The sequence below is a fragment of the Esox lucius genome, chromosome 5, assembly GCF_011004845.1.
Source record: "Esox lucius isolate fEsoLuc1 chromosome 5, fEsoLuc1.pri, whole genome shotgun sequence".
NCBI classification, from domain to species: Eukaryota; Metazoa; Chordata; class Actinopteri; order Esociformes; family Esocidae; genus Esox; species Esox lucius.
The window spans coordinates 520,708-533,920 of NC_047573.1; the positions used below are offsets into that span (position 1 = coordinate 520,708).

Here is a 13,213-nt window from a genome sequence, read left to right on the forward strand (position 1 = left end):
CATGTTACGGATTACAAAAAAACTGTAACTCTAATCCGTTACATTACCAACTAAAATATTGTATTCGGATTACAGATACTTTCGAAAAAAGATATTATCACTTTTGGATTACTTCAATTGAAAAAGAATATTCGCCCAAAATAATTATGACAGGTTGCTTGTTAGATTTTTTGTATATAATATATTTTTGAAATTATCTAGATAACAATCACGCACCTCAGTTGTTGGCGCGCATAACCAGATTAGTGACAGATGAAACGCTAGTTTAATTGGTAAAATTAGAGTGTATCTACGATAATATAAGCCTACCCATATAAAATGTGATTTAGTTATCCACTCGGCGCATCTTTCTCAGAACAATGATAGGCAATAGGCCTACCTGGTGTTATATATTTTTCAAGTTTCAATTAAGGACTATTTGTCAAACGCGCTGAACAACACAGCCAAGAAGAGTTTTGAAGATAGGCAACTATTTGTTTGATAGAGTAACATGGTGCTACCTTCGAGATTAAACATTATAAGTAATTTATCACGTTATTTGAGGAGACAATGTGTTGGGAAGCACTTTGCCAAAGGATGATGATTTGCATTTGACGCAGCCACCTCAACTCCGTCCATATAGGTAGGCCATGTGATCCTGCTTTTGCTTTGCATCTCCGAAAATTGTGGTTATCATTGGCTGCTGACCGCATTGAATTTAAGCTAAGAGTGCAGGTGTATAATGACAGTTTATTTATTTAATTTGCGTTTTGAAAGTCGATCGCTGGTGGCCCTAATAATCACAGGTTACGTTCACGCGGGTAAAATGTATTTGTGTGCCGGTGTTCATGATTGAAAATGTGCATTCACGTGCCTGGGGCTTTCGCAACGTTTTGACAATGTTTGTGGTTGTGGAGCAAAACATCAGACTACTGCTGATTTAGTGTAGGCAAGTGCATGCAAATTCCGTTTTCGGCCAGTTATGTAAACTCTAACATTGATTGATCCCGCAAAATGTGTTGAGTTGGTTATAGGCTATTCCTATTTGTTTTCTAATACCTCTTAAAATTAAAGTAATCTAAAAGTAATTCAAAGTAATTGGATTACGTTACTGAGTTTGAGTAATCAAAAAGTTAGGTTTCTGATTTCAAATGTGGACAGGTAACTTGTTACTGTAACAGATTACATTTAAGTAACCTACCCAACCCTGTTTTGCTGTTTACCAAAATATACTGAAGTTACAGTTAAATAATGAATATGGGTCTCTCAGTTTTAATTTGAGGGTTATTCACATCCAAATTGGAGGAAGGGTTTAGGAATTACAGATCTTTAATATGTATCCCCCTCCTTTTCAAGGGACCAAAAGTAATTGAAGAATTGACTCAAACATTGTTTTATGGACAGGTGTGGGCAATTATTTTATTATTTCTTCATCAATTAAGCAGGTGAAAGGTCTGGAGTTGATTCCAAGTGTGGCATTGGCATTTGGAAGCTGTTGCTGTGAACCCACAACATGAGGTCAAAGGAGCTCTCAATGCATGTGAAACAGGCCATATTTAGGATGTAAAAACAATCTGGAACATTAGCAGTGGCCAAATCAACAGTTTGGTACATTCGGAGAAAAAAAGAACGCACTGGTAAGCTGAGCAACACAAAAAGGCCTGGACGTCCATGGAAGACAACAGTGGTGGATGATCATAGGATCCTTTCCATAGTAAAGAAAAACCCCTTCACAACATCCAGCCAAGTGAAGAACACTCTCTAGGAGGTAGGCATATCATTATCCAAGTCTACTATAAAGAGAAGACTTCATGAGAGCAAATACAGAGGGTTCAGCACAAGGTGGAAACCATTCATAAGCCTCAGTATTAGAAAGACCAGATTTGACTTTGCCAAAAAACATCTAAAAAAGCCAGTCCCGTTCTGGAACAGCATTCTTTGGACAGATGAAACTAAGATCAACCTGGACCAGAATGATGGGAAGAAAAGAGCATATAGAAGGCTTGGAATGACTCATGATCCGAAGCATACCTCAACATCTGTCAAACACTTTGGAGGCAGTGTTTTGGCATGGGAATGCATGGCTTCCAATGGCACTAGGTCACTAGTGTTTATTGATGATGTGAAATAAGGGGACTGTGTATAATTTATTTTGCAATTCCTAAATGTTTCATACAATATTTTTGTTCAACCCCTTGAATTAAAGATCAGGTTGTCTAGGCCCCTGCCTTCGACTGCCGCCCGATCCTCTTTGCACCGGCCCCTTATGGTCCCTCCTGTGAGTGGTGAACCCACGGGAAGGCGGCCCCACGTCGCCCGTTCGGGCTGAGCTCCAGGGTGGGGCCCCGCCTGCGCCATACCGGGCGACGTCACGGTACTCAAAATCTTAAGCATCATTAAGGGGGTTTTGAACCGCTCTTAGTCTGACCCGTCGCCTAAGACCTGTTTGCCTTGGGAGACATTCAGTGCTTTCAGGTTATGGACAGGTCATGTGTTCAGTAGAGTCAGTGTAGGTGGTCAGACAGGTCATGTGTTCAGTAGAGTCAGTGTAGGTGGTCAGACAGGTCATGTGTTCAGTATTGTCAGTGTAGGTGGTCAGACAGGTCCAGTGTTCAGTAGAGTCAGTTTAGGTGGTCAGACAGGTCATGTGTTCAGTACAGTCAGTGTAGGTGATCAGACAGGTCATGTGTTCAGTATAGTCAGTGTAGGTGATCAGACAGGTCCGGTGTTCAGTAGAGTCTGTGTAGGTGATCAGACAGGTCCGGTGTTCAGTAGAGTCAGTGTAGGTGATCAGACAGGTCATGTGTTCAGTAGAGTCAGTGTAGGTGGTCAGACAGGTCATGTGTTCAGTAGAGTCAGTGTAGGTGGTCAGACAGGTCATGTGTTCAGTATTGTCAGTGTAGGTGGTCAGACAGGTCCAGTGTTCAGTAGAGTCAGTTTAGGTGGTCAGACAGGTCATGTGTTCAGTACAGTCAGTGTAGGTGATCAGACAGGTCATGTGTTCAGTATAGTCAGTGTAGGTGATCAGACAGGTCCGGTGTTCAGTAGAGTCAGTGTAGGTGATCAGACAGGTCCGGTGTTCAGTAGAGTCAGTGTAGGTGATCAGACAGGTCCGGTGTTCAGTAGAGTCAGTGTAGGTGATCAGACAGGTCCGGTGTTCAGTAGAGTCAGTGTAGGTGATCAGACAGGTCCGGTGTTCAGTAGAGTCAGTGTAGGTGATCAGACAGGTCCGGTGTTCAGTAGAATCAGTGTAGGTGATCAGACAGGTCCGGTGTTCAGTAGAGTCAGAATCTAAAGGAAGTTGAGTTCAGAAACGGTGAATTAAGCAAAAAGCATACAGCTGGATAGCTTAGTTTTCTAGATTCTCTAGACTCTTCCATCTAATAAACTCAGTGTTATGGGTTGATAAATATTGTCTTCTAGTTCTGTAGCTGTGTTTTGCTGGTCTACCACATGGCTTCCCCCATTAGCGTGTTCGCACTTTTCTCACACAAACAGCCGTTTAGCTGATGTTATATGAGAATGACACCCACTCCTTTGTGTGTTATGTATTAGCGCTCATGTGGTAGTTTATAGGTGGTCCGACAGGTCCAATGTTCAGTAGAGTCAGTGTAGATGGTCAGACAGGTCTTAAGTTCAGTAGAGTCAGTGTTGGTGGTCAGACAGTTCCAGTGTCCAGTAGAGTCAGTGTAGGTGGTCAGACAAGTCAGATGTTCAGTAGAGTCAGTAAAGCCACAGTCTTTCTTCAGGCTTTATTTGGGGTAGACGTCCTGGATGGGTGAGTTTTCTACTAAATAAATGTTGTCCTGATAGAGTCACTGTTGCATTCTCCTGACTGCTCCAGCATCTTTTTAGCCTATTGTGAAAATCTCTTTCCTTTTGTATGAATCCATTATGACTTGCACAAAGTCAACCTGAAATAAATGTTTGATTTTATAAAAGTCATTCTAGATGGGTAGAACGAACCCCTGTAGCTAGAGATTTCCTGTGTGAATTGGGTTTTGTTCTTCTCTGATGGGTTTATGGGACATTTGGAATCATGGGACATTCAAACCCTCCGTCATATTTAGACTAGATGTCTTTCAATTGACACATCTCGTCATTCATTGCAGTCTGTAGGCCTGAAGGAGCATCTCTAGAAGGTGCGTGCCAGGAAGAGGGGGCAGGGGTTAGTGGTGACCCAAGGGGGTAGGAGGAGGACATGGTGCATTAGGAGCTCCGGTAGGTAGGAGGAGGACATGGTGCATTAGGAGCTCCGGTAGTTAGGAGGAGGACATGGTGCATTAGGAGCTCCGGTAGGTAGGAGGAGGACATGGTGCATTAGGAGCTCCGGTAGGTAGGAGGAGGACATGGTGCATTAGGAGCTCCGGTAGGTAGGAGGAGGACATGGTGCATTAGGAGCTCCGGTAGGTAGGAGGAGGACATGGTGCATTAGGAGCTCCAGTAGGTAGGAGGAGGACATGGTGCATTAGGAGCTCCAGTAGGTAGGAGGAGGACATGGTGCATTAGGAGCTTTGGTAGGTAGGAGGAGGACATGGTGCATTAGGAGCTCCGGTAGGTAGGAGGAGGACATGGTGCATTAGGAGCTCCGGTAGGTAGGAGGAGGACATGGTGCATTAGGAGCTCCGGTAGGTAGGAGGAGGACATGGTGCATTAGGAGCTCCGGTAGGTAGGAGGAGGACATGGTGCATTAGGAGCTCCGGTAGGTAGGAGGAGGACATGGTGCATTAGGAGCTCCAGTAGGTAGGAGGAGGACATGGTGCATTAGGAGCTCCAGTAGGTAGGAGGAGGACATGGTGCATTAGGAGCTTTGGTAGGTAGGAGGAGGACATGGTGCATTAGGAGCTCCGGTAGGTAGGAGGAGGACATGGTGCATTAGGAGCTCCGGTAGGTAGGAGGAGGACATGGTGCATTAGGAGCTCCAGTAGGTAGGAGGAGGACATGGTGCATTAGGAGCTCCGGTAGGTAGGAGGAGGACATGGTGCATTAGGAGCTCCAGTAGGTAGGAGGAGGACATGGTGCATTAGGAGCTCCGGTAGGTAGGAGGAGGACATGGTGCATTAGGAGCTCCGGTAGGTAGGAGGAGGACATGGTGCATTAGGAGCTCCGGTAGGTAGGAGGAGGACATGGTGCATTAGGAGCTCCAGTAGGTAGGAGGAGGACATGGTGCATTAGGAGCTCCAGTAGGTAGGAGGAGGACATGGTGCATTAGGAGCTTTGGTAGGTAGGAGGAGGACATGGTGCATTAGGAGCTCCGGTAGGTAGGAGGAGGACATGGTGCATTAGGAGCTCCGGTAGGTAGGAGGAGGACATGGTGCATTAGGAGCTCCAGTAGGTAGGAGGAGGACATGGTGCATTAGGAGCTCCGGTAGGTAGGAGGAGGACATGGTGCATTAGGAGCTCCAGTAGGTAGGAGGAGGACATGGTGCATTAGGAGCTTTGGTAGGTAGGAGGAGGACATTCTTCCTCCTCCTTTTCCTCTGTTTCTAAAGGCTGTCAACTCTAGATTATGATCTGGAGTGACAGTGGCCTGATTCTTCCTCTCTCTTTAACTGTCAATATCTCTTGCGGTCTTTACCCTTCCCGTATGCAACCTTTTATCCTTGTCGTTAGTGTTGTGTGATCAGTAGCAGAGCTTGTGTTAGTTTGCTACCTCAGGGCTCAGCAGAAATACCCAGATGAGAGAGACAGCATCATATGTATCTTTTATCCTTCACTTCATTCTCTCAGAGGAGAAGAGAGGGGCAATATTGGGGACAGTGAAGGTTACATAAACTCATCCTGCCTTTGGATGTCCCAGACCCAATGATGCTTCTTTGACTGTAGGGCGGGCTGTGTAGGGGGTGTGGGGGGGGTGGGGGGATGTGTGTGTGTGGGGGGGGGCAGTGTCTCTAATGTCGTAGCTTCAAGGGGAGGCAGGTCCAACCATTGGAGTGCTAGAAAAAAGTAGAGCTTTGATGTTGATGAACAGGAGCATAGAGATGGAAGGGCCCAGACTGACTGTCTGACTTACAGACTGGACCACAAACTGGCCTAATGACTGACTGTCTGACTTACAGACTGGACCACTAACTGGCCTAATGACTGAATGTCTGACTTACAGACTGGACCACTAACTGGCCTAATGACTGACTGTCTGACTTACAGACTGGATCACTAACTGGCCTAATGACTGACTGACTGACTTACAGACTGGATCGTTGACTGGCGTAATGACTGACTGTCTGACTTACAGTCTGGACCACTAACTGGCCTAATGACTGACTGTCTGACTTACAGACTGGATCACTGCTCCCCGTCATACTAACTAATAGAACCTAAACAATGGGACTTAAGACAGGACAGACTGACCCTACTCCCCTGACACCCTAACTAATAGAACCTAAACAATGGGACTTAAGACAGGACAGACTGACCCTACTCCCCTGACACCCTAACTAATAGAACCTAAACAATGGGACTTAAGACAGGACAGACTGACCCTACTCCCCTGACACCCTAACTAATAGAACCTAAACAACTGGGTCTTAAGACAGGACAGACTGACCTTACTCCCCTGACACCCTAACTAATAGAACCTAAACAACTGGGACTTAAGACAGGACAGACTGACCCTACTCCCCTGACACCCTAACTAATAGAACCTAAACAATGGGACTTAAGACAGGACAGACTGACCCTACTCCCCTGACACCCTAACTAATAGAACCTAAACAACTGGGACTTATAACAGGACAGACTGACCCTACTCCCCTGACACCCTAACTAATAGAACCTAAACAATGGGACTTAAGACAGGACAGACTGACCCTACTCCCCTGACACCCTAACTAATAGAACCTAAACAATGGGACTTAAGACAGGACAGACTGACCCTACTCCCCTGACACCCTAACTAATAGAACCTAAACAACTGGGTCTTAAGACAGGACAGACTGACCCTACTCCCCTGACACCCTAACTAATAGAACCTAAACAATGGGACTTAAGACAGGACAGACTGACCCTACTCCCCTGACACCCTAACTAATAGAACCTAAACAACTGGGACTTATAACAGGACAGACTGACCCTACTCCCCTGACACCCTAACTAATAGAACCTAAACAACTGGGTCTTAAGACAGGACAGACTGACCTTACTCCCCCGGCAGTGTAGTGTAAATCTAGGGACAGAGGCAGTGGGTTCTATAGACACTGTGGCTGCATCCCAAGGAACTACAGACAGGGCCCAACAAACAGGAAGTAACTCCACCCACTTTGTCAAACGTCAACCAATGGGACACCAACCAACCGCAACCACCCTGAAAGAGGGACGAGTATCACCCACAGAGTTCACTCCCTTTGCTCGAGGACAGCAAAGGAGAACAACAGTAGGCCAGTGGCTCCGCCCCCGATTGGCACTGGAGAGAGGACATCCCAGTAGAGATGTGTGACCCCCTGGTAAGACAGCAAGGGTGGATAGTATCCAAGCCTTTCCATTTACCTTCACACCCCTGGGACAGACAACACATAATCAAAGACCATGCTGAAGAGTTGACTCATAAAGGTTGAGACTGAGTCTGTGTCTCTCAATTGTAAAGGCAGATCACTTCACAGTGGTGGAGCTCTGTGGGGAAAAGCCCTGCCTCCAGCTGTTTCTTTAGAAATTATAGGTATAATAAAGAGGCCTGCATCTTGTGATCTTAGGGTGCATGTAGGTATGTTTGGCTGGATTAATTTAGTGAGGTAAGTAGGAGCAAGTCCATGGGGCGCTTTGTAGGTCAACAGTAAAGCCTTAAAATCAGTCCTAGTCATTACAGGCAGCCAGTGTAGAGAGGTAAATACTTGAGTAATGTGATCATTGTAGTTAAACAAGACGGTTTACATCCTAACAACAGAGGAACCAAAGTGCTATTGAGCAATATTCAGAACTGTTTAGAATGGAATTAGGCCATGTTTGGGGTTTATAATGGAATTAGGCCATGTTTGGGGTTTGGAATGGCTATAGGACATGAATACATTTTTGAATATAGCCTATTGCATTTCGATAGAGCTTGATTACTTATCAGAATATATCGGAATATCATATAATATCGCTGGCGATGTATTCTACTACTACTTAGACATCAATAGGAAAAGAAGTAGTGAAATTTAGGGTGGACGAAACATTATATCCAACCAGAGGGGTGGACTTCAGCCAATCAAAATCAAATCTCCAGCAATCAATACATGATTGGTTAACTGGGAATAAAAGCATAGTTGGAAAAATCCATTTTAGTAGTTTGACATAAAAATGAAATGCAAGAGAAAACCAGAATTCAGAGCTGAGGAAATCAATGTTCTTCTTGACAACGTGGGAAGGCACCAGCACCTGTCCATCAAAGACAGCAGCCTACTAGTAGCCTGCAGTGCAGGGTTTCAGACTAATTAATTATTTCTTGTTTTATGTAAGTTTTTCTTTATCCTCAGTTGACAATTGCATTCAATTACATTCACATCCACACATGCACTTATTATATAATTTGTCTAACAAATTTGGTCTCAATTTAAACTGTTTTGATAGTTACTCTATTGCCTTAATATTAATTGTTTTGCGATAACTCCTCGCATGTTGAGGGAGGCGCTATTTCACAAATCAGTGAAGTGCCTGTTAAGATGGACTACCGAGTGGTCTGGAACACTCCTTAATTAACAAGCGATGTTATGTGCCACTTAAGTAACGATGCTTTCGGGAAACATACCGATAAGATAATGAGGCGCTAATGTGCATCTTAGTGCTTTGGGAAACTGGGCCCTAATCTGTCGTCATTCAGATAGGACAGCAAGGGTTTATTTGAGAACAGGAACAATGACAGCAGTTTTGAAATGGACAGGAACTGCGCATTACTCAGGGGACATATTGAAAATTTGAGTGTGAAAGCAGGGCAATACTGCATCACAGTGTTAAAGTGTGGCTGGAGAACCGTTCTGCAGCGGACAAGGTGTTGGGGGTGGAGGGCAACATGGGACAGGCTGGTTAAAAGGAATAGTGGGGTTCCTTTGATGGCAAAGGGATGGGTGTATGAGGATAGGACAGCTAGAGGGAAATGGGAGAGGGGGTTGTGACTTGGTTGGTCTTGGTTGCCTGATGATTGAGAAGCTTTTAAGATTGAAATCTGCAGAAAAACAGAAGGGGGTTTTGGGTTGTAGTTGGTGAGCTGTATAAATGTCAAGCAGCTAACACATTCCTGCCTGGTTTAGATCGTATTTATCAGAAGGATATCAGTCTGTATGTGGGGATGGTCTGACCTTGTTTTGGTGTTCCTCAGGGCTTGGTCCTGGGACCACTATTGTTTTCACTATATATGCTGCCTCTGGGTGATAACAATGTACATTTTCCCTGTTAAGCAGAAGACACAAAGTTGTACATTTTGATGAAACATGGAGAAGCCCTAAAATTACCTACCCGGGAAGTGTGTGTATCAGACATAAGGAATAGGATGGCAGAATTGTTTTTGCATTCAATCTCTGAGAAAAAATGAAATGCAAATTTTATGACCTAAGAAACAAAGAGATTTGTCATCAAGTGGCGCTTGTATGGTCATATCCCAAAAAACTGAGATATCTCAGCGCTACCCTCGAACCAGATTTCTCTTTAGATTAACATATAAAATACAGTTAGGACCGGAAATAATTTGACACTGACACAAGTTTTGTTATTTTGGCTGTTAACCAAAATATATTCAAGTTGCAGTTAAATAATTATTATGGGCTAAAAGTGCAGTCTCTCAGCTTAATTTGAGGGTAATCACATCCAAATTGGAGAAAAGGTTTAAGAATTACAGCTTTTTTATATGTAGCACCTCTTTTTCAAGGGACAAAAAGAAATAAAAATGGTCTAGGATTTATAGTACTCTTATCTAGGATTAATGGTACTCTTCTAATATTTTAACCAATTAGCATATTATGAATAAAAGAATGTCAACTTAAGTAGATTTTGGGTAGTATGTCCCTTTATGTTAAATTTAAAAAAAATCTAGATCTGTTTAATTGTTCTTAGCAAAGAGACAGGTCTGATTGTGATTATTCTCAATTATTCTCTCTGCTTCTCAGTCTCTCTTTCTCACTCTACTTCTGTCTCACTCTCTTTCTGCCTCTCTCCACCTCACCCTATTTTAACTCACTCCCCCTCCACACACTCTGAGAGCTTCATCATGTCACTTGTGGGTGAGGGAGACATGAACGTTGCCAGTAATTACCTGACTTGGTCATGTTCTTTTAGCTGTTGTATATGTTGTATTGGTCTCTGGTTTTCATGACTTGCATGTACATTTGTCATTTTGGCTAAATATAGCGCATCTGCCAGCCAACCCTTCTGGTTCAGTTCTGATGCAGTCTTTAGGGAAAAATATGTTTTTGATGCCACTTTCCAGGCATGGCTTTAAAGTGACTGAGTAAAAAGCTCCAGTTGTATGACAGAGACCGAACACTCAGGTTGTCATCAGGTTTATCTTATAGTAGCCATCTCTTTTCCACTCCGCTATTCCTGTGAAACCCGATGCCCTCCATGTCTCCCAGAGCAGAAAGGGAAATATAGAGTGTCTGTGGAGAGTAAGTAGAGATCCATCTTAATCAGACTCAAAGTCGAGGCCTGATATCCTGTTAATTACAGCAGGATGGGAAGCTGCTGGGAAACAGATGGTCTGCAGGGCACTGTGTTGGTTCTGGTTTAGTTTGGCTTCTGTGTTGTGGTCTGGTTGAGTCAATGGCTGACAGGAAACTTCACTTCATACAAGGGACATGTTCTGTATTGTCTTCTGAATGACATTTCGGCTTTCATTGTGTTGGCTTGACATTGTGTTGTTGTAGAAAAATTATAACTGTGTAAAAAAGAAAGCCGTTTAGAGGGAACAGAGTGGTCAAAAAACTGAATGCCATGCTTTCCTATCTAAAACCCAACCCTGTATGCCGTGGTGAAGGGATGTACAGTATTTTCATTTACAGATGGGAACTAAATCAGTAGTACCAGGTGTGCATGGAGTGGCTGGGGTGTGTCTAAGGGAACAACCCATTATCCAATGTATTAACCAACCCATTATCCAATGTGTTAACCAACCCATTATCCAATGTGTTAACCAACCCATTATCCAATGTGTTAACCAACCCATTATCCAATGTATTAACCAACCCAATATCCAATGTGTTAACCAACCCATTATCCAATGTGTTAACCAACCCACAGCACACCTTCAGAGGTGTAGTGGAGTCCATTCCTTGATGGGTCAGGGCTGTTATGGTGGCAAAAAAGGGACCTACATAATATTAGGCAGGTGGTCATAATGTTATGGCTGATTGGTGTATATCTTTTTATTTATTAATACAATAATATTGAAAGTAAAATTAAACAAACTCAAATAATAATCCTCCAATCGTCTCCAATATTCCGGCCCGTAGTTGTTCATGTGGGGAAGAAATAAAAAAGATTATTAAGGAAAACCCAAATAAAACAATGTCTTAAGGAAAACCAAAATAAAACAATTTAGGTGATAATGCCAAAGTCGAGTCAATGTCCAATTTCTGCTCTCCAGCAATTATAATTATAATTTCTAATTATCAGGATCATATTTCTTTGGTGCATCTGGAGCCTCCACTAGGAGACAGAGTTTTGTGATGGGTCTGCACATTATGGAGGTTCGACTTAATGTCTTTAACTGACTTGAACTATTCCAATGGCTTCAATCACTTTTCCCGTGATCCATGAAATGCACGGAGCAGTCTCATCCACAACTAGAACACGTCCACTGGGACAACGTTTCCTCTGACCCTGGTCCATTTCTCCTCTCCTGTAACTCAGGCAGGTACTTCTTGGTCCTGTGAGGTGCAAGGGTAGCTAGTGCGTCAAGAAGTGGAAAAAAGCTTTCTTGACTTTATGGAAACAATCACGGCACCTCACAGTCTTAGACAGACATAGACACAATAACCTGTGAGGTGCAGGTGAAAACCAGGAACTAAAATAGACAGGTGTTTGTGTGTGAAGGGTGTGTGTGTGTTGTATGCGCTGCTGCCATCTGCTCCAGCCAGTGGTTAGTACACTGGCGAGGTGGAGCGCCAGAACACGCAGCGCCACGCAAAGCATTCATTACAAGTCCACCATGTATTGTACCTGATGCCATCCTAGCCTGCTATAACAGTCGTCCTGCTTGAATACACCTGGGTTGAAAATCCAAGAAATAACTTTTTTTTAACAGAATACTTCCAATTTATGTGTTGTTCAGGCTTTGGATGCTCTTTTGTAACTCACGCTGGGCACCAAGCTAGTTGGTTCTATTATCCAAGCTTGGAATTTTGTCATTTTAGGGGCAAGGCCATTTGGCCTTCGGCATCAGAAAAATATTTAGGGCACAAAAGCCACATCCTCCTAATGAGTGAAATAGGAGGATTACAACTTGAATTGCTGATAACAAAAAAACATACATGACATAAAAACATACATTAGTCACTTTTTTAATATAATTCTTTGAATGATAACTTATTATAACTGATATGGCTTTTCTTAATAAAAAGTACAATTATCATGTTTTAATCCTTGAAAATACATTTACACCTCCCTCAAACTTTTGGTTGATTCTTGAATTTGTTTCAGAAGATTTAGTTGAGAACATTCATATGAAGATGAACAAGCAACGAAATTGACAGTTAAGTAACGTTAAGGCTAGCTAGCATAACCTCATCTCCACATCCTCACCTTCGTATCCTCACATCCTAATCCCCACACCCTCATCCTCACATCCTCATCTTCATAACCTCACCCACACATCTTCATCTTCATGTCCTCACATCCTAATCCCCACACCCTCATCCTCACATCCTCATCTTCACACCCTCATCCACACATCCTCATCTTCATATCCTCACATCCTAATCCCCACACCCTCATCCTCCCATCCTCATCTTCATAACCTCACCCACACATCTTCATGTCCTCACATCCTAATCCCCACACCCTCATCCTCACATCCTCATCTTCATAACCTCATCCACACATCCTCACCTTCATGTCCTCACATCCTAATCCCTACACCCTCATCCCCACATCCTCACCTTCATATCCTCACATCCGAATCCCCACACCCTCCCATCCTCATCTTCATAACCTCACCCAAACATCTTCCTCTTCATGTCCTCACATCCTAATTCCCACACCCTCATCCTCACATCCTCATCTTCATAACCTCACCCACACATCTTCATCTTCATGTCCTCACATCCTAATC

At 43.6% G+C, this 13,213-nt stretch overlaps 1 protein-coding gene across 1 annotated transcript in view; it reads left to right on the forward strand.

The window, feature by feature from the left end:
• Positions 1–13,213, forward strand: part of LOC105007433 (signal-induced proliferation-associated 1-like protein 2) — a 124,339-nt gene that overhangs the window by 11,607 nt on the left and 99,519 nt on the right. The window lies entirely within an intron of this gene.